Source organism: Bactrocera neohumeralis, chromosome 3 (genome assembly GCF_024586455.1).
Source record: "Bactrocera neohumeralis isolate Rockhampton chromosome 3, APGP_CSIRO_Bneo_wtdbg2-racon-allhic-juicebox.fasta_v2, whole genome shotgun sequence".
Lineage (NCBI taxonomy): Eukaryota > Metazoa > Arthropoda > Insecta > Diptera > Tephritidae > Bactrocera > Bactrocera neohumeralis.
In genome coordinates this window covers 29,836,461-29,859,024 of record NC_065920.1, presented here as the reverse complement: position 1 = coordinate 29,859,024, position 22,564 = coordinate 29,836,461, and the positions used below count along the sequence as shown (strand labels likewise).

At 35.4% G+C, this 22,564-nt stretch overlaps 1 protein-coding gene and 1 pseudogene across 1 annotated transcript in view; both read left to right on the top strand.

The window, feature by feature from the left end:
* The window catches only part of LOC126753613 (neural-cadherin), a 283,478-nt gene that overhangs the window by 162,962 nt on the left and 97,952 nt on the right, over positions 1 to 22,564 (top strand).
* LOC126754296 (small nucleolar RNA U3) lies at positions 14,686 to 14,878 on the top strand (annotated as a pseudogene).

Genomic DNA, 22,564 nt, shown 5'->3' with positions numbered 1-22,564 from the left:
AGTAGTCGCTGAGAAGTCTTTCTAACCGACTTCAAAAACACAGTTTCCAGAAAAATGCGTTTAAAGACAGCGCACTTAGCCTAGCTAGCCTCGATCGCACAAGTTTTCAAGGCTGTATCTCCGCAACCAATACTCGGATCAACTTAAAAATTTAGGACAATATTCTAGAGGTGTTGTAAAATTTAATAAAACAATTGAAAAAAGTTCGATTTTTTGAAACCCATTTACCTATTCGCTACTCTCTAATATTTTTACGAGAGCTAATATATTTTCCAAACATTTTTTACTTATATTATACAGATTAATGGGTATTTTATTTGCGTGCAAACCAATGCAAATACAGAAATAAATAAACTTCCTGTAAAAATTTAAAATTGAGTTACTTTCCATTATAGTTAGCTATCTGGCAACGACACTATTTTCTGCTTATCTCTTATGGCAGCTTTTCGAAAAGTGTGAAATGATAGTCGGATTTTCAGTTTTCTGCTTATTCGCTTTCCATGCAATTGCCTGTATTATTTCCGCAATTCAGCTTGGCATTATTTTTGATTTTGTAAACTACAGCCTTTTGTCAATAAATAAAAATAAAATTTCGCAAAAATTGTCAACGCAATGAATAGATCCTTCACTTGAAACGACTGTAGGACTTATGTGAATGTATGTACATTTGAGTGCTTATATATATTTATATAGATGTATGTAGTATATATAAGTATAAAATATTTCCTTGATAAATATTTTGATTTCACTTTCTAACGTTGTAACGATTAAATTAAAGAGCGAATTGTTTCAAAATATTTTTCATATTTCGCATTTTATATTTTTTTAACTACACGATTCATTTTCATACATAAAAATCTCTCAAAGTCTGTTTTCATTTTGCATTAAACACATTACAAGAAAAATAACTTTGATGGCGCCTAAAAATATTTATGTTGCACTTGCACGTCGTGCTCTTTCACGGTCGTTAAGGCGCGAAGGTAGGCACCAATAGATGGAAATCACAATCTTTAGTACTCAAATGTAATACATAATTTTGTTTATTTGTATGTATATATGTATATATAAGTTGTAGCGCCACGTTTGCATTGCACTGATTCTTATTACAAAACATGTACATAATGTAAGCACTCCATACATATGTACTTGTATCGTATATTCCTCCCCTATACACCACAAGTAGTAAAATGTTTGCGGTTCATTTGTGTATGTAAGGCAAAACGCTTCTTGCGTCGCTGCTATGGCGACTTTTCACCGATCGTTGCGACATTCAACATTTAACCACTTTTACGTGCAGCACTTAGACGCACCATTAATCTTTAACACGCACCAGCGACGCGACCAAGCCGTAAAGAACAAGTGCTGCTGTCTGCACTATCCACACTCAAGATATGTACTCACATATACACAACTCTTGTATATACTTACAAGCTGTTATTGCTGGTGGCTTTCATATTTGCTTTGCGGTGATTGTAAGTAGTTGTAACTGTGTATATAAGTGCCACTAAATACACACACGCACACTATTGGCAAGTTAAGTGTATATACGAGTAGGTACTTTCGATATGGCATCTTATCTTTATGGCTGCGGAGTGCAAATATGTGGCCGTGTGGGTGTGTAATGCTTGACATTTCTCATAAAAATAAACGAACCAAATGAAAATGCATCTCTTGGTTTGGATCAAAGTAATCAAACCGAAAAAGAAGTGCGGCAAATTAAAATAAATTATCTGGTAAAGATACAATAGCTCTTTAGGTGGCGCATAAAGTGTTTGCTGACCAGCCTATGGCCAACAAATCTGTGCACTTAACTATGCACGCATAAAGCATTGAATTGCCTACAAGTTAGCGCTTGAGTTACATAATAAAAACCACTCAACTGTCTCGATTCACCTGCCGTTTTATTTGCGCAAATGACGCGCTGAAAGTGAATGTCAATGACATTGAATGTCACACTAACTAAGCTCAAGAAAGAGAGAGTTAACTTCCTGCACTTCGGATAATTCAGTGCTAACACTTGAAATAGTAGAGTACTTATAATACCCAAAATATTGTCGTAAAATTACAGGTGACTTGAAAGAACTTTTGTTTCTAAAATATTGAGTTCTGGTCATGAAGGATTTATTGATAGTTAACATATAATAGCAATATGAAAAAATATTTTTGCATTTAAAAGTATTCCAAGTGGGAGTCTAAATGGTAGACTTGTTCTAAGCGTAAGAAAAAAGGAATCTAACTTCTTCCTTACGGGTTTAATCAGACGAATACTTGAGTTTGTAAAATGTTGTTTATATTAACACTCTTATTTAAATGGCGGCTACTGTGCCAATCTCGAAGAAATTTTTATACGTTCCTCGACGGATGGCGGAGTATCGCAGAATTCTTGCCATTTTATACAAATTAAAATACTAGACATTTATTTAATAATAAAGTATATAAATAATTTAACAGCTATACCAAAAACTTTAGCAAAACGACGAAGTTGCTTGATTTTGATTTTACAGGCCTAAAGCCACACTAATAAGGTACAATCAATTTATGCACTGAGGGCTTTAATCTTTCACACAGTACGCTCGATAGAACCTTATATGCGATGTTGAGGAGGCTTATCTTGCGGTAGTTGGCGCAGATTGTGGTATTTCTTTTTTTTAGATTGGGCAGAGCACATATTCTACAAAGATGCTCCTTATTAGTTTTTGGCCGTCGTACTTGAATAGCTCGGCCGGCAATCCATCAGCCCCCGCCGCTTTGTTGTTCCTCATACAGGTAACTGATATTCGAACTTCCTGCTGATCGGGCAATGGAACGTCCATTCCATTGTCATTGATTGGGGAATCGGGTTCCCATTTCCTGGCGTTAAGCTTTCTCGACCATTCAGCAGGTTGGAGAAGTGTTCCCCCATAATTTCAGTATACCCTGGGCAGCAGTCACTAGATTAACTCGCGGGGTTCTAAAAGAGTATGCTTCGGTCTTCCTAACCTTCTATTAGTCGCCGCTTATTTTCGTATAATTTTCAAGCATTACCCCTGTCGGCCGGTTTGTCACTGAAAGAGGGGTTTCTTATCCGAGGCTGTTGTTTATATTCCAAAATAATCGTTTCTGGCAACTCCGAAGTGAATGGTGCTCAGAAAACTTTCCACACTGGCGTGAATTTCTACACATCCTCGTTCACATATACCAAAGATGCCATATGGGAACTTGATTCTAATGGCTCAGTTTAGATGACTGAAAAATTCCTTCGTACATTTTTCCAAACTTCGCGAAGATATCTCGTCAAATAAAAAAGTTTCCATACAATTTCATGGTTTGGATCATTCAGTTTGTATGACAGCTGTATGCTACAGTGGTCCGATATTAGCGGTGCCAACAAATGAAAAGCTTCTTTGAAAGAAAAGAACGCGTACAAAATTTCAGATCAATATCTCAAAAATTGAGGGACTAGTTCATGTATGTCGATTCAACTCGTCATGCTGATCATTCATTTGTAGTTATATGCATTTATCGGAGATGTTACAAACTTTGTAGCAAATCTAATATACCCTGTTCAGAATATACGGTATTGATCATTTCAAAACTCAGGTGGACATTACCGTCGCCCGATTTGAAGATCGCATTTAAAGTGTTACGTGCCGAAGTTATAGGACCCAAAATATTTGATACTACAATATTCGACTAACAGAACAATCTCTTTATGAAAATATAAATCAATTAAATATTTTTGTCTAACATATTTCTTAATAGTTTAAAGTTTTGCGTACCACCTACTCACCATTCTACAAAAGCACTTCAAAATGCACTTATTTGCCGGAATCGAAAGCAATTTATCGACGCAGTTGCTTCCTATTATCAAAATTGGCTTTTAAATCCGCCCACAACAGTTTAGGCCAGCCTCCGAAAACCATGTTAGTTTACTTGTTGACCACACGTATGCGGTTAAATGCACTTCAAAACAGGCGGGTTGCTCTCATTCCTCCACACACACTTGATAAATGTGTAAAAACATGCAAGTTTAACTGATAATTTACATAAGTTTCAAACATATTTACACATAGGGTGGCATGTTGAGAAATTCTTGCTAAAAGACGGCACCTTTGGGCAATTAAAAGCAGCAAAATTTTTGCAACCTTAGTAATAAGATACTCTTTTAGAATATTTTAAGCCAGCAGCAGCACGAATTTTCGTCAAAAATTAAGAGCTTAAGAAGCTTTTAGCAATTTTTCATAGTCAAAGCCAATATAATAATTTGGTTAAAATTTTCCTATTTGGTGTTTTGCTTGTATGTCATATTACACTAGTGAGTATATTTACATAAGGGTGTCCGTCATCTCCAAGTTATTGTTTTTTTTTTGTGCAAATGCAACCTAAAGTTTCAGTTTAAGCACTTAAACTATGTATTTAATGAAATCACGCTATTTATTTTAAATTTAAATCATGCCTAAATCAAAATTTTTTGCTCTTCTATATAGCATGGAATTTTTGGTATTTTGCATTAAGCAAATAAATCTACAAGCTTGCAAAACCTATATTCTAGTACAAAATTATCCGCTCCACAAAAATGGTTTTGACGACTTTTTTATAATGTCATTCCTTTAAAAGTTATACACAGTTAAATTTACGCATCAAATGTGCTATATTCGTATGGGTTACCATGTCGTATGAGCAACACAGAATTTATAAGGCGCTTGCATGAATGCCCAGTACATTTGATGTATAACTTTTACCGCTTATAAAGGAATGTTTTTAAGAAAATATTATTTGCTTTGGAAATGAAAAGTTTATTCTAAAAAATCAAAAAATCCCAAGTAAAATACATTGGAAAAGTTAAATAATTTACGTACGGTTTATATTTAAACTTAACAGCTTACCTACGCTATTTCATCTTTAACGTGAAAACTGAAATTTCAGCGTTCGTTTGAAAAAAAATCAATATGGTGAATAAAGGTCATCCTAATGTGCATACATTTGTAGGATGGACATTCCTCCACAATGTGTTGTGCTAAACATTTCAACCGTTTACTTTGAGTGCACTCTAAAGTGTTGCACAAATATTTATATACACACTCACAAGCACACTTGTAGACATGTATTTAGTATACTTGCCTGCACCTTATTAACTATATTTGCCGTGTGTGCGCGTGGTCGTAAAATACAAAATTCTTGCATAAATTTTGCATAAATAAATCTGTTTTGGCATTTAGAAAAGCAGACAAATTCTCACATTTGCTGCAGCACAGCAGCGTGGTATGCATATATATGTGTAAATATACTAGATGAGTGGAAAATAGTATGAAATCAGCTAGCTAAGAGATGATATCTCTCAGGAAGCTTGGAAAGCTATTTATAATGGTTTCGAAATACGTCCACACCTTTTACATCATTTGTTTGAGAGATAAATGTATGTAGGTTGACAAATGAGGGGACAAAAAACTCCATAACTAGCTCTTTTTTAGCTAAGTGTGTTGCACCCGCTTCATTATGATCATCAAGTGTTTGTGCTTCGAAAAGTTGTTTTATATGACTGTTAAAAAGCAGTCAATTCTTTGTAACAGAATCCCTTTAAATGTGAAATCTAGATAGTCTATAAAAATAGTAAATTTTAGATTTTTGTTTATGCATTTTCGACTTTGAAAAGTAAAAGTCTCACATTAAGAAGCGAAGCATGTAGATAACAAGAGTATATCTTTTGTTTCTTTCAAAAAATCATAAACAAATTGGCAGACAGTGTCAATCATTCGAATGAAGAGTTAAAAATGAAATAGCTTCCTAGAAAAATCGGACATGCATTGCCATAATAAAACATTATAATTATAATTAAGATGTTTCAACAACTAATAAGTATTTGTAATCCGGTCTGAACAATTTCGGTGATTAAATCATTGCCTTAAGCCATAACCAGGCCAAATTTCGTGAAGAGATCTCTTCCAAAAAATTTTTTCAACCAATTACTTGTTTCCAGACGTTCAGTTTGTTTGATATATCGGCAGTTCAGACAAATGAGCAGCTTTGGCGTATGCAAAATTTCAAATCGAATTCTCAAAAACTGATGGAGGTGGCTTTTCAAATATTTATAGCGACTCCGTCGTTTCTTTCTGGCTGTTACAAACTTCGTGGTAAATTTAATATACCCTGTTCATGGTATAATGACCTACTATAAAAGTTATTTTAATTACAAAATATTTTCATTGATTATATACTTCAACATTAAAAGACATTTTGAAATATTTAAAAAGGATAGTCGGAAAAGACTACTATAAATTTTACATTATCCTTATTATAAATAATAAATCATAATATTATTGCTATAAAGTCTTACATAAAAAGTAATCTCACCGCAAAAGGAGGTTCGTAAGTAGTCGTTTCAACAATTATAATAGCTTTTCTGAATTCAAAATAATATTTATTGCTATAAAAACGATTGCAAGTGAATTATAATAAAGTTTATAGAAAAAAATTTTTTTGGCAATAATTAAGCTCTAACAGTTTTCGTTGACATATGTCTTAATAATCTTTACAATAATTTATAGCACGATATTATTTATATAGTTATAATAGAATTAATTTATAGGACAGTAATGTCATAAAAGTTTTAGACTACATTTAATACAAAAAAATGTTTTATGTGATTATTTTTATGAGGGTAGTTATGGAAAAATATTTCACGTTTTCCATAAATATTTGTGTTTATATTTTATAATGAACTTAAAAATAACAGCATAAAATAAAGCTTTTGTATAACAAATTTCATTGCAATCAAAGCTTTTAAGAGGACCTTAACGTGTTAAGCACGAAATCTAACAGAACCGATGGAACTCAAGTTTCAGCCAGAAGCATAACATACATGAAAAGCTTTGCCATGCTCAAATGTTGGTTGATTTTGAAAAGCTACCAAGCCTACCAAACAAGAGAACATTGATATAAAGCTCTGTGCTTTATAGCACTCTATTTTATATTTTAAGCATAGTTTCTCTTACAAAAAAGCTCATTTTTCTTCATTACTAATTCTCTCTCACTATTTTAAATTTCGCTACTCTTTACAAAGCAAAAAGCTGTTACATGTTTATTTAAAGTTACTTTGCCAGTTTTTTGCGCTTGAAGAATTCAAAAATTGGGCAAATTCCCTTACCTTCAATATATTTTGATTGTTTTTACTTGACTGTATATTTTTAATTCAGCCGGAAAATTGAAAGCATATGAGGCTTCAAAAAATATGTGTTGCTTTGTCAGATTTATTTATGCCGCCATACGTTGTTTTATTTTCATTAAGTTGCTCTTCTTTAGTTCTCTTTATTAATGCCAAAAATCTTAGCGCGCTTCCACCACGATTTTTATGCGGTTTAAATTACCACCAACACAATTTTCCGCACGCTTTAAGCAAGAGAGCGCACTACAGCCTTTAAGGCGAAGGCTAACATGTTCATTAATTCGAAATCTAGCAAAATGTGGCATGCACCCCACATTTGTGGTACCTACTCGTGAAAGTAAAATGATGCTTGTTGCGCATTTGTTAGCCAACTTGAATGGAATTTGCAGTCAGATAGATAGACAAGTAGTTGTCAAGGTTGCAACTATGCGTTGGCACTGCATATATGAGTGGGGTAGCGTTACAGAAAATAAGACTTGACGAACACTGACTTCAGTATATGGCAAATTTGCTTAGTTAATTTTCCCATATAACCAGCTGACTGCATTGAGTATGAGATAATACAAGTACCTCACCGCGCACTTGCTTTGAGCCAGTATGCATGTATGTGCATATGTGTATGTACGTATTTCGGTTGTTCACTTGAAATAGTTATCTCACAGAGCAGACGGCGAAATGCCGCAAAAAGCGCTACAAGTAAATATTTATATAGACTTATTAAAAGAAATAAGGATTTTATCCACAGTCAAGGCCAACAGCCCAGCCAGCAGCAGCAAGCTTCAAAAAGGCTTGAGGGAAAAAACTAAATTTTTTTATACATTCTTAATTAAATGCAGCTGTGGCAAGATTTGTCAAATGGCAGCTATTACCAATGCAGATGCGAGTAGTTTGATGTACATATTTATTATATGAGGATAGGATATACTGATTGGTTGAATAAAGAATAGGCCTATCTGTTCGCATCTTTAAAAAAGCAGAGATCATTAGAGTATAGGAAAAAGTTTCTGGGATCATATTCGGAAAGTAAGATAAATACCGATGCTTTTGAAAGCTGAATTTATGTGATTTCGGCATAGTTTTTTCATATTTAATCGGCTGATTTAACGTTAGCGGGCACCCAATTCGAATAGAGCTTTCACATACTGAATTTTTCATAAACGACAGATAAATTGGCTTTAGCTTTCGGACAGAGTCTTCACATACTGCAACTTTCATACAGGTCTACATAAATTCGCTTCAGCTTTCACCGGAAACAATCTAATATTTCTGGCATCCTCAATATTTTTTTTGGATTATTTCATGTGTTATCTGCGACTGCCTCCTTTGACCGTACACTGTTGTAACCTTAAATTCCCTGTTTAAATGTCGTCAACGAAATTTCTCAAATAACTTACAAATGTTTGCCTCAACAAAAAATTTTAGTGTCAATGCGTGCATACCTCAAATTTGCTTTAACCCCCGAACAAATCTTTTGACAGCCGGAAATTGAAGCACGTGACTTTTGAAGGTTGAATCCTATTACAAAATACAGGTATATGCATGAAATTTTGAAGGTTACCATTCTTAAAAACAGTACGAAATTTTCAGACCGTCTTTCATATCCAAAATCACGTATGTATCAGTCCTCAAAAATCATGACTGTGAGGTTTTGAGTCACTACTACTTACCCTACTGCTGAATTTTTTAAAAGTCACTTGCTCGAAAGCTTTTCCGAATCCCGTCAATATAGCCGATAATATTTCATATACTGATTTTCCTACATGGATATTTATACAGTTTTGTATGTAGATAAGCAAAATGATATATATTATTTTTATGTGGCCATGTGCATAAATAAGATTATTTGAGGTTTGCAGTTGAGTTCATAGAAACTGCAATAAGTGAGTCAATGTGCCGCATGAAAAGTGACAACTACAAAGCACATATATTGTACTATCTACATAAGTGCATTTCTTCATACACCATTTCCATTTTTCAGCACAAGAGGCAAATTGAGGTTGTTGAGAACAATTGACGTTGTTTGTGCTATTATTTTGTGCACAATTTATAATGGAAATAGAAAATATTTTAATAATATACAAAATAAGAAAATATATATAAATAGTAAATCTTTAGCTCAATTGAGTACAAGCGCAAGTAATACACTGTTACTTTATTTTAGAATATTTCTCAGCTTACAATTTAGGTGGCAATGCTTGCAATGCGTCAAGGTGCTTTCAACTTGGCACCTGGCAAACATTTGTTAGGTGATTTTCTTTAAATTCGATCAGCTTGAAATTCGCTGTAAATAAAATCAGGTCACACAAATTTGCGACAGCACGAATACCAATCTGTACGCACTCATATGTAGTTAGTTCCCGCCATAGTTGTGCTCAAATGTTGAAGTGTGTGTAATTGTGCTTGACGTGTGTGCGGCAATCACTCTTTCCCGGAATGAAATCAATTTTCCTGCATTTTTTGCTGATTGACGTTAAACCGTTGATTGATAACGTCTATTTAGCGGTAGCGTAGTCGATGAAGTCGCGCTTCAAAAATAATCGACAAGTGTGGAGTGACATTATGCGAGTGGATTGGTAATATATGAATATTTTTCGACAGAAAGTACGTCATGCAGTAATACAAAAAAAATATTTCAGGTAACTAGCTAAAACTTGGAAAGTCCTGAAACGAATATACAACTGGCATAACACAAGTAGTGAATTTAGTTAGATAATTCTGTTTTTGCTTTCATATATTCAAAATTTTTTGACAAAGAAAGGAAGGTGGAAGGCCTTTATTTAGTTTTACTAATAAAAACGAAGATAAAACGTTAATTTTGGCTGTACCGAAGAAAGTTTTCCATACAAGAGCTTGATTCCGATCGTTCAATTTGTATGGCAGCTATATGCTATAGTAAGCCGATCTGAACAATTTTTTCGTATATTACATTATTTTCTTAGAAAATAACCTGTGCCAACTTTTGTGAAGATGCATTGTCAAATGTGAAAGTTTTCCATACAAGAACTTGATTCCGATCGTTCAGTTTGTATGGTAGCTATATGTTAAAGTGGTCCAATATCGGCAGTTCCGACAAATGAGCAGCTTCTTGAAGAGAAAATAACGTTTGCAAAATTTCAAAACGAAATCTTAAAAACTGGGGGACTAGATCGTATATATATAGACAGACGGACAGACAGACAGACGGACATGGCTAAATTGACTCAGCTCAACATACCGATCACTTATATATATACTTTATAGGGTCTCCGACACTTCCTTCTGGGTGTTACAAACTTTGTGGCAAACTTAATATACCCCTTCAGGGTATAAAACAGAAAAAACGTTAACAAATGAAAGAACACTATATGTCTCAGTTTTGTCATAATTGAGACTGTCGCAACTTTCAGTTCTCAGCAGTGTCGTTAAATTTTCCACCGTAAAACTACCACCGAGTGTTGTTTTAAGTTTTTTCCTTGAGCGAGGACAATAAAAGAATATGTACATGCTCAGAGTGTTTAAAGCACTTTGAACACGTCGGACGTTTCGGACTAATGTCGTGCAATAATCTGTACAGGTTGCTTCTAAAGCACCCTTGTACCAGTCTATGGGTCCACCGTCCTTTGAGTGAGGTTTTCCACCACTGCTGCTATATTGTTTAGCTTTTGACTCTATTTTCTCTTTTGGCTCCTATAGACGGCTCTGATAATTTGTACACCCGCTCGTAATTGTCAATCTGTATGTCAATGGGCATCATACTGGCTATTACTTCAGCAGCGTCACTTGATATTGTCCGGAAAGCAATGAACTCTTAGTGCCAATAGCCTGTGCAATGTGCTTATTTGTCTGCCATATGCTTTAACGCCTAGGTCCTAGATCCATGTTGGCGCTGCATATAATACAACCGAACTTATTACCATTCTTGATAAGGCGTTTAGGATTTTCGAGGTGACCCTTAAATTTGAGCCTTGAGTCTACTATTATTCCCAGATACTTTAGTTGTGGCCGTGAATGGTGAAGGATATACTTTCCTATTTTCTTATACTTTTCTTGCATTTGCTGCGGAGGTCATCGAGGTGTTTAGCCACTGCTACCACAATAAGATCGTCTGGGTATGCAATTAATATAACGGCTTTTGGTTAATGTCTCCTTAGCAACTCCATAATACATTAGGTTCCATTGAAGGGGGCCTAGAACCGAGCGTTGCAACAGTCCAATCGAAATAGAGTAGCTCTTCATCAGTATCGAATAACACTCGCCTGTATTCAAAATAACTAATAATAATCTTAATCAAATATTGAGGTGCTCGTATGTCATACAGAGCCTTGATTATGCTTTGCCCAGTTTGCTGAGTGAGGCATTCTTCACATTCAGGGTGATCAACGCGCTATATTTTTTTGTTTCGCCTCTCCATTACTTGCCATTTGACATTGTTTAGTGGACCTTTTTTCAAAAAAAGTTTTATCTTTTTGATAATTCGCTAAACTATAAATTGTTAGGAGGTGAAAATTATATGAAATCGTATGAAATTTTCTGAACAAATTCAATTTTCGCCAGTTTAGCGTTTTTTCTTACTTGCCGCAAGCCATTTGAGTTATTCTCTTCATAATATAATATTAATAATAATTTCAATTCTATTAGTTACCTACCTGGAGGCCCTTAGCTCGTTCAACTTCTCCTTACACTCGCAGTTGAAGTTTTTGCTATACTCTGATGGTTACTTGCTTACACTTAAAATATTTCAATTTGCTGGAATCAACTTTTTACCTGTGTAATCTGCTGGAATCTACAATCAAATTGGAGCATACACTTGAAAATCTTTTGGAATGCGTTGAGAAAATTTATTCAGTGTTAGAGTTTAATTAAGTAACTTTCGCTAACTCTTACTCTCACCACCTTGCAAGCTGTTGCAGTCTCACATGTTTTTCTGCGCAACTTAATTCTATCTTTCCACTGAAAACCGCTATCTTTGCAGCAGTTGTTATTGTATTAACAGAACTTCGATTTATTTGCTTAAGCAAGTGAGGCAAGAAAGTTCCGTGTGCTGTCCACGAACAACAATGCAACAGTCTGGCTAACACTCTTGCGCACATTTCTGCTCTTCGTTGAGTACGAATGAGTTGCCTGAAGGTTCCTCGGCGCTGTAAGAATATTTAGACCAAGCGAATGCGATTGGTGTTGGCATATACTTATAAAATAACTGCAACTAGAAGCATTGGGGTGTTCGTTATATATTCAGTAGCAAAGTTCTTAGACAATTTTAGTTTTGCTAAAACTTTATATGTGGGGCCTTGATTAATTCTCGGTTCGCAATTTTACAACTAACCTCCACTCTCAGCAGACAGTAAAAAACCCAAGCGCACTTCTGTATCGCACAAACGTATCTTTGACATTGTTAGACGTTCAGGATGGCTTAAAACTTGGAGAGAGCTCCAAGTGTTCAATGACAAATAATTGTCTAAATTTCAAAATTTTGCTGTTCTGCACACAGGCTCTTATCTGTTGAAAAATTAATTAAAAATCGTAAATAACATAATTCAATAGTTTTCGTACTCTTCTCGCAATTATCACCAACAAACTCTTTGCTTATAGTTATTACCTGACAGATTGGAAGAAGAATACTTTCGAACTCACAAAAACCTATAAGTTTCTTCAATTAGCCTGCGGCGCTGGGAGCACTCCCACTCGATTCTAAAGTTTACGAGCAACTTGCTCCAGTGACTGAAAAACAACAACTTTTTGCATTGCACATTCAGCAATTGTCGTCAATTGTTTTCTTGTAACATGCGCGTCCCTCAGATGCGCCACGAACTGCCTGATTTGTCAGTAATTCACTAGTTAACCACATTTTCCCCGAGTCGCGCATATTTTTTTGCACGTAAGACGTGCTTTCTGTGAAATATGCAACTTTGCAGCGTTTTGCTCGTATTCCCTTTCGACCACAAAAAAGCGGCGCCTTATTGCAAATCGTTGCATTTAGCTTTACTAGCCAGTGGATCGTATGCAGCGACTAGTTGGTCGTTTTCAATTAGGAAGCAACCAACTGAAACTGCGTCTATCAGTGGATAATAAAAAGCGACAAATTTTTGGCGCGACAGCGAAAGAAGAACAGCAAAGGCAAGAAGTTGTGGTCTACAACTGAGATTTCTCGTTGCTTGGTTGACGGAAATGGCAGCGCAATCAGCGACTATAGTTTTTCGATTCGGCAAAAAGTGCCGTTGTTTGACTAAAACTCTTCGGGGCGGGAACATATTTCGTTGTTCTGTTTTCTGGCGCAACTACTAGCGTCGTAGTTAAGCCTTCGCATGATTTTAATGTCATTTTTGCATTCTTTCTACTTTGGTGTTTGCAGCCGCGTCATGGACATGTTGAAAAAAAGAGCAATAAATCAGCGAACAATTTGACATTGTTAGTGTTGCATCGTCACTATTATGTGGTAGTGCTCCACTTGGCCTTAGATGTCGCTGGCGGATGGCAAATTTATGCACAGTCAGCTTAAAATTTCAAATCTCCACTTATTTTGCAGCGTTGCGTTCAGTTCGTTCACCGCCAAGACTCAGTGGCTTCGCGCATACCATAAATACCTACATAGACTTTGTGGAGTATGTCGCAAGAAAAAGCAACGAAAAGTATTTCCTTCATTTGCTTTTTGTGCGCCACTCATTTCCTCAGTTGCTACACAATTTTTGCAAATTAATTGTTGAACACAAAACTGTACTCGTCTCCGCTGCTTATCGAATTTCCCCCGCGCTGTTTTTGTGCTTCTGTCGTTTGCTTTTGTTGCCCTGATAGTTACTGCTTAATTGCAAATTATGACAGCATTCCGGTGAATGTTAAGTCACACCGCGTTACGCAAGGAAATATACTTATATTTGCATTATTACGGCAACATAAGAAGACATAAGGAAGAAATGCACAAGCAGGTGCGTTACGCTCCTCGAAAGCGTGGCTTTTAAAATGGTGGATTTAATTAATAAAGTAATATTAGACATCTTCGGTAATTGCAACTGCTCAACAGCTGGGGTATTTCAAATTGATTTTCGACATCTCCAAAGTTTAAAGTAATAATAATTAAAAGCTGTGAAACAGTGCTTTCTGACTACCACGATGCCATGAAACATATTATCTTGGTGCTTCCTGGACTCGGTGCTACCAAAATTTTTTTGAAGTTTTACTTTGAAGTTATACTTCAGGTTGCGCAACCTTGCTCAATATGAATCTACGCAACCTTGTCTGTGAAGATGTTCGAGCAGCAAGCGAAGCGGTGACAATCGGCGATCGTTTGTTGTTTCTTTCGGCAAGCTCGGCTTTTCTACCAACAACACAATGTTGCCAGCTTATGCTGTTGGTTTTTGTAAAATATTTTTGGTTGGTGACATATTCAATTAAAAATTAATCTGTTGGGATGTACGTGCTCGTCGTAACTTTTCCGTACCACCAACACTACCAAAATCTCTCTTTCCCTTGCTGCTGCGCATATGTATGAGATGCTTATCATGATGAAACTTCTTTTTCTTTCGTTTGTCATTTCTGCGAATTCTTAACTATTTTGCGTATATTTTGGTTGAAATACTCTACGTTGGTCGTTGAAAAATTAAGGCTATACTTTACAGGATCATTTCCGCGATGACGAGGTATATCGTTTTATTTGACAGCGTGAGGTTTAAGAACTTCATTTCTAATATTGTGTTGTGGCATATTAGAAATGATGTTTCTTCGAAAATCGCTCGCTTACAACGGATAAAACGACTTCTGAGTGGTGATTTTAATGAATAAATTCCAAGGTTTTACGCAAAAATAATGCGGTCAATAAGTACAGTACGCTTATGTATTTATTTTTCTTTCATTTGTCTTCCATTTTTGCGAATTCCCAACTATTTTATGTGACTTTATTTCTTTCATCTCTCTTTTTTTTTTGTGCGAGTTCTTTGAATTTCTGAACGCGGCATGCGTATACATACATTCATGGGCATGTGCAGATACACAAATAGGATAGAAAGATGATTAACCATCGCCTATACTAATAAATATTTTTCGTACTAATAGAAATTAAATTTATCACAGCAATATTATGTATATGTACATATATTAGGATAGAAATTAAATTTATCACAGCAATATTATGTATATGTAATTAGGTATATTGCTGTTATAAATTTAATTTCTATTAGTAAGAAAAAATATTTATTAGCATAGTATTACGATGTTAAAATGCAAAAATTAAAGACTAAGTCCGTCGAGACTCGAACCTGCGTTCACATTGCGACTTTTTATGTGCTTACCACCAGCAACTATTGACATTTCGTGGCGTTGTCTTAAGACGGACAAATGAGACAAATGTGCAAACGACATAATATATGTATGATTGTTTCGCATTTTCTTTACGCCGGTCAAATTTCTATACAAAAAAATCGACTGAAATGCATGAGAAAATAAAATGGACAACTAGGGCAAATAATTTTAAAAAAATTTATTGATAATTAAATATAAATGAAAATACATGTAAATTTACTTAAATTTATTTAAATTTATTAAGAAACTTATTTAAATTTATTAAGAAACTTATTTAAATTTATTGAAAAACTGCAAAGAAAAATAAAAAGACAATTTATTTTACTTTGGCCCAGTTTTGTGCGCAATACAAATGCAACGCCAATAATGAATACAAGAAATTGACTAAACACCATGATATAAGATATACAAATTATAATATGACAACCCAATTCGAAGAGTACAAAAGAGAGATGGTTACGCTGCATATTCCCTTCCGCAACGAAGAGACAGAACTACTTTCCGAGTAAAAATTCCTTCATTTAGACTTTGCTTTATAAAATGTGCATAATAAAAATAAATGTTCTAGTTTTTTTCATACAAAATGATATGCATTTCTGAATATCACTAAGAAGTATAACTTCTTCCTCGCGTAGGGACTCCACGCACCTTTTTTTTTGTTTAACGTTAAAATAACTTTGAGTTCATAGACTAACAAAATAGTGGTTAAAATAGTCATTATCTGGATATTTTGTTAAATTCTATGGCATAAAAGTTCACAGTACAAATCAAGATCGATAACTTGGTGTTATGTAACTCTGAGTTTTTAATTAAAATACCAATACCTAATACATTTACATGGTTATCATAATATGATACAACTAGTATTGCATCTAAGGGTATCTATGTTCTAAAGTAATCGCTAAACGAAGGCATTATAAATATTCTTATCTGATCTGTCAAGAAAAGCGCCACCCACGTGCTGCAGTAATAATGAGCCATCACCAAGACTAAGTAAGAGCAAGAGTCTGGAATGAGCGAATGGAATGTGACTGACAACATTCAGCTTCTGGGACCTTACGCTTGCTCCCGCTTATCAGCAAAATGTTGATGCTACCAACAATACAAAGGCAATCATCATTGTCACAGCGCAGTAAGGGAGCGCAGAGACACAATGTGTCAATGGAAAGTAGTGACAATGTAAAGAAAACAAAGCAAAGTCACTTGAAGGAAAGTTGAACTGAAGTTTAAATGATATTGTTGCATTGACAGCAGTTTTGTGGTCTGTTTTGCACTTTATTCAGCCTGAAGTTCGTCATGACTTTTTCTTTCGTTTCTCATTGTATAATAAATAGTGGACTTTTATAATGACTGACGGCAATGATGGTGCGGTATGTCATATTACATTGTGCTTTATAATTTGTTTACTCAAAATTAGACACAAAAATAATAAAAAAAAAGAAATATTGAAGAGTGCATATAGATGTGGCAGTTTGAGTAGGAAGTTTCGTTGTACTCAAATATATATACTAATATATGTATGTAGTACAAAGAATGTAGAATTTTGAAGTGTTTCGAGTGGGCTAAAATATGAGCATTTGGTCGCCATTTTAAAGGTTCTTTAATGCTCTTTTAAGTTTGCATTCTAGCAATACTGTTTGTCTTTATTTTTAGTGGCATGAGCATGACACTGAAAAGTTTTGCATTAAAAATGGAAAATTAAATAAAGACAGAAGGAAATGAATCACGGACATACCCCCGGGCCGACCTTGCTGCACAAAGCAACAGCATTTATAATAGGACTGTTTTGCCAAACTTTTTTCTCTCCAATTAGTTGTAAGATACTTGAACTTGGTTTTCTTGACCAGCCATGAGCAAATGACATTGAGCCTACATCTGCTTACAGCTGCCGAATACTTGCGTTGCTTTCTCTTGAATGCGCAGCTTAGTTCAAATGAACTTCGTGAGCCCTGAAGGTTACTAGAATATGATTTTGTTAACTTAATTAAAAATATTCTGGACAGATTTTGCGAAGTCATGAAACAGAAATATGTAGTTTTTATTTTTTCATTTCAGTGAAAAAGCGATTTCCATAATTAAAGCTCATCGCCTTTTTTCATAATTTCAAGTCTCATCTAATAGAGTTTTAGACAAAATTATAGTAAACAAAATTTATTTTGATTACTGCTATTCTATTAGGTATTAAAGAACGTTGATTTTGCTAAAAAATTAAAAGCATTTTGATGCTAATTTTACAGTAAACTAAACAACCGTACATTCATTAAGAGATGGATCTAATTTGGCAATGAATATCAACGAAGTTTGCCAAAAAAGTTTTTCGTACCCTTGGTCTCTGACTACAGGAAGCACAGTCACCGGATGGTCAAAACATATTCAAGTAGTTTTTGGCACATTTAAATGTCTCTATTAATTATGGCATATGGCGATAGTTTTTTGCAAAATAAATCTAATATATTTTTGGCAAGCGTTTTATAGTTGCAAGTGGAAAGATTTAAAAGGTTCCAACGAGTTAAGCTTCATATTTGTTTTAAGTGATATCTCACCTTTAAATGTGCAAGACTAAAAGCATTTGCTCAAATAATGAGTTTTCATTTAAATTGGTGATTAGCTGGCTGGTGGGGGAAAGTTGGGGTGGGAGTTTTCTGACAAGAGCAGAAGTGCCAGTCATCAAGGCAGCAACCGAAGTGAGGCTTATTTATGGAGTTTTGCTTGCGCTCCGATAGCAAAGTTACTAGACACCTTGAGCTTGCTCACAGTGAGCTTAAAGTTACTCAAGTAGTCCATGATCTCACTGCCTGACCACCACAAAACCGTCGGAATTTGTAATGTCTATGAGATCGCTACAAAGGACACCCTTCCCCACAGCAGATGTTCCCTGTCTGCGTACACTCTGGCGCTGGATCTATGGGTCTCGCGCGAGATCAGCAAGCGTTGGTCAGCAATAGAACTGATAGATGATTTTGTCGATACGCGACGGTCTTTTGATCTAAACCTAGTTGTTCTAAGCATCACAAGGGATAGACGTCTCTAATTGCTCAAGTGTGATTATTCGTTAACTCACGACAAATCAGCCTATTTACCTGACCTTAACTAACGAAACCTAACTAGTGCTTTGTTAGTAAACTACCTAAAGTATGTTCACAGTACAACGTATACTACTTATTGTAGCTTAAGATAAAATATCTAAATAAATCACTATTTATACTTTGCTGGTTGAGAAAGCTTTATGGGAGCCTCATGTTAATGCTAATTTGATAAAAGCAATATTGAAAACGTCCAAATTAAGTATATTTATTTTTATTGCGATTATGGATTTATTCTTCAAGTTTAGACTCTGTATATTGCTATAATATTTCAGCTTACTAGTTTTCAAGCAAACGTCATCCTTTCGGTATGCCCGTGCAAGCCTTTTGAATGGCCTCTACGTCTGCATAACGCTTTCCTTTCATAGGCAAATGCATTTTTCCGAAAAAGGCAGAAGTCGCACGGTGCCATATCAGGTGAATACGGGGAGTGGTTAATGGTTAAAATGTGATTTTTGGTCAAATAATCAATCAGAAGCGTTCTTCGAATGTTGTATTCTGAGCAATGTTTGGTCGTCAGTTAATTTGTTCGGTCAAAATGCGATAAATCGATGTCTTGGAGATGTTCAATTCTATTACCATGAATTTCAATGATGATTTCGGCTGATTTTTGATGAATTCACGCACAGTTTCGATGGAATTTCCGATGATTACGGATTATGATTGGCCCACACTTTGGAAACGTTGAAACCACACGTGCACTCTGCTACGGGATAGGCAATCATCGTCATAAATTTGTTTCATCAATTGAAACGTTTCGGTAAAAGTTTTACCAGTTTTAAAACAAAATTTAATATTGTCTCTTTGTTCGAAGCTCATTTTCGCACCGATAACACAAACATACTGACACTTGAAACGCAATAACTTCACTTCCAATCAATGAAATGTCATGAAACTCTCAGTGCACAATCGATAAAGATAGGACATTCATAGTCGAAATATAAGTAGATGGCGCCACCAGGGGGCCCTAGATTCAGATCCTGTTTACTTTGGAACGCACCTTGTATATAGTCATAGAAAGAAAATCTGTCTACAACATTTGTGGAAGTATCTAAAAATCAATTCTCAGCACTACATTACGTACTTTTTACCAACTTAAACTCTATTTATTACTAAAATATATGTGCAAACATGCGTACAGTACACATATGTATGTGTACACATGTAAGTATGCTTTAGACCACTTTCATGGCTTCACTGCTGCGGAAAACAAAAGTTACACGCATAGCACATACATACATAAATGTTACATATGTATGTACATACAGTAATATATAAATATGTAGGTATATGTCCACATCTCCATATAAACATAGCCAAATGCGCATTTTTGTCGTATGTGAGGCGCCTGGTCTGTGAAAGCGCGCTTTGGCCCAATATGAGAGCTTATGTCGTATTCGGATTTTAGCCTAACAAATACGAAATCCTAAGTGCTTAAGCTGATTAAAATGTTTTCGTGACATTTTATGTCCATTTTTGTTTTCTTATGTATGCTTTTTGCATGTCATACAACATTTTATTATATTTTTTGGGGTATTACTCGAACAAGCATTAGCTATTAAAACTGCACTGAGATCAGCTCCTAAATGCTTGAGCACATGTTACAAAGGCATGCACATGTCGGTATTTACATTTAAACACAAATGTACGTTATTCGCACTACCGGGAAACCATGGAATATTTAAGCAAAGGAAACAGCGATTTTTCCAGAAAGCTGCTCTTAAATAGGGTAACGATATAAAATACTTAAATACTTGCTTATTTCATTAATTTTTCCTAAAAACTATTTCTTTTGATCATTTTATTTTGTATAAAAATTAAAAAAAAGCGTTTTCGTAGTATCAGGGAGATATCTTAGCATCTTTTAGTTCTACTAATTGAGAAGTATTCGAAAACTATCGAAGTTCGTGCGCAAGCAATAACTTGAGCTCAAATCGAGTCATGTATTGAAACTGTTCCTTGACAAAAGTTGAAATGTGGTTAAGGTGAAATTGAGAAATCTAAAAGTCACAAAGTGACTAAGCAAGCAACCACTACCGCCGATGGGTTAAGAGTAGTGCAGCTACATAGTTGGAGTTGTGATGAGACTATAGAAGGGAATGAACCAAAAGAGTTTCAAACTCTCTCGAAATTAGCCACATCTCATTGTTCTTGCCAGCAGAGAACAAACGCACGGATGTCATCAATTGCACGAATACACCGCCATAAATGTATGCCCACTATCGTAAGCCCAAATGTTCAGTCAAAATGCGATAAATCGATGTTTTGGAGATGTTCAATTCCATTTCCATGAATTTCAATGATGATTTCGGCTGACTTTTGATGAATTCACGCACAGTTTCGATGGAATTTCCAGTGATCACGGATTTTGATTGGCCTACATATTGATCGTCATTTATGTCCTCACGACCACTTTGAAAACGTTGAAACCACTTGCGCACTCTGCTACAGGATAGGGAATCATGACCATAAACTTGTTTTATCAAGTGAAATGTTTCGGTAAAAGTTTTACCAACTTTGTTCGAAGCTCATTTTCGCACCGATAACACAAACATACTGACACTCAAAACGCAATAACTTCACTTCCAATCAATCAAATGTCATAAAAATCTCACTGGACAATCGGTAAAGATACCAGATTCTAACGCACGAGACACCATATAGAGGGCGCCACCAAGGGGCGCTATATTCAAAAGGTTCTGTTTATTTTGGAAACCACCTTATATATAGCCATGTACATGTGTACAACAAATACTCTAGGAAATCCTGCTATTGATTATAATATTGGATATAATATACAACCCGAAGACTGTCGATCATTTCAATCACACAAATATGAGTATGATTCTAAAGCATGTAAATGTAAACCGTGATCCATTTCGAGGTTCCCTACTTGTTTAAAGAAAAAAACACAAAAACTTCAAATTTAATGAGGAATTTTTATTGTTATTCCTAAAAACACTCTTTGGCATATATTTTTTGGAAACGTTCTCTTTCAAATATTGGCCGCCGTAGCGTCTGAGATGGTCCAGCCGTTTAGCCCGATTTTCGATAACTCGTTCGAGCATTTTGACTGATAACTGACGAATTTATTTATCAAATAGTCGGTTATCATGACGCGATAGATAGGTCGCCATTGACGGTTACGTTCTCACCTGCATCATTCTTGAAGAAATACGGACCGATCATTCCACCGGCCAACAAACCACACTAAAACGTTTTTTTCTGTATGAAATGGTAGCTCTTGAATCTCCTTAGGTTGCTCTTCGCCCCAAATGCGGCAATTTCGCTTGTTTACATACCTATTGAACCGGAAAAGGGCCTCAGCGCTGAACAAAATTTCGGTCGAAAACGTTGGATCTTCTTGGAACTTTTCAAGAGCCCATAAAGCGAAGCGATATCGTTTGGAAAGATCGACCAGCTTCAGTTCTTGCACAAGCTGTATTTTGTATCTTTTACAACTTAAGAAGTCGAAGTAAAGTGCTCCAGGTCGGTTAATATGTCAGTCCGAGTTGCTGCGAACGACGCAGAATGGACTCTCCACAGTCTTCGTGTAAACTTTCAGCTACGGCTGCTCACTGAGTACTGGACGTGGTCTATTCGGTCAAATGTTATCCAATAATAATAGCTAGGTCCCAAGATGGTTGAATTTGTTGCAAAAAGTATGCTCAGTAGGCCGATTGTGTTGACTATATGTACATATGTAAGTCGAGCGAAACGCGCGAAACACATTCTTCGCAGAACGTGAATTTTCGTAACAAAGTTCAAAAATTTTTAAGCTTTGTTCAGGGGTGATTTGTCAAAAAGGCTATTGAGGCTATTAAGTATCTCTGCTTGTATAAACTGTTTTAAACTGATCGCTACAGATTCAAGTTTGTTCTTTGTCACTGAATTGAAGACAAACCGTTCGATTCGTGTACCTGAATGAAACTGACAGAATAAGCTGGAGTCGAGCAAAAATGTATTACTCATTGCGGTTCTCCGGTTCTCTGGTATATAAGTATGAACCTATGAACGAAATCGTTATAAATATATAAGACGATGTGAAATGTAAGGCATCCTGAATTGTAGA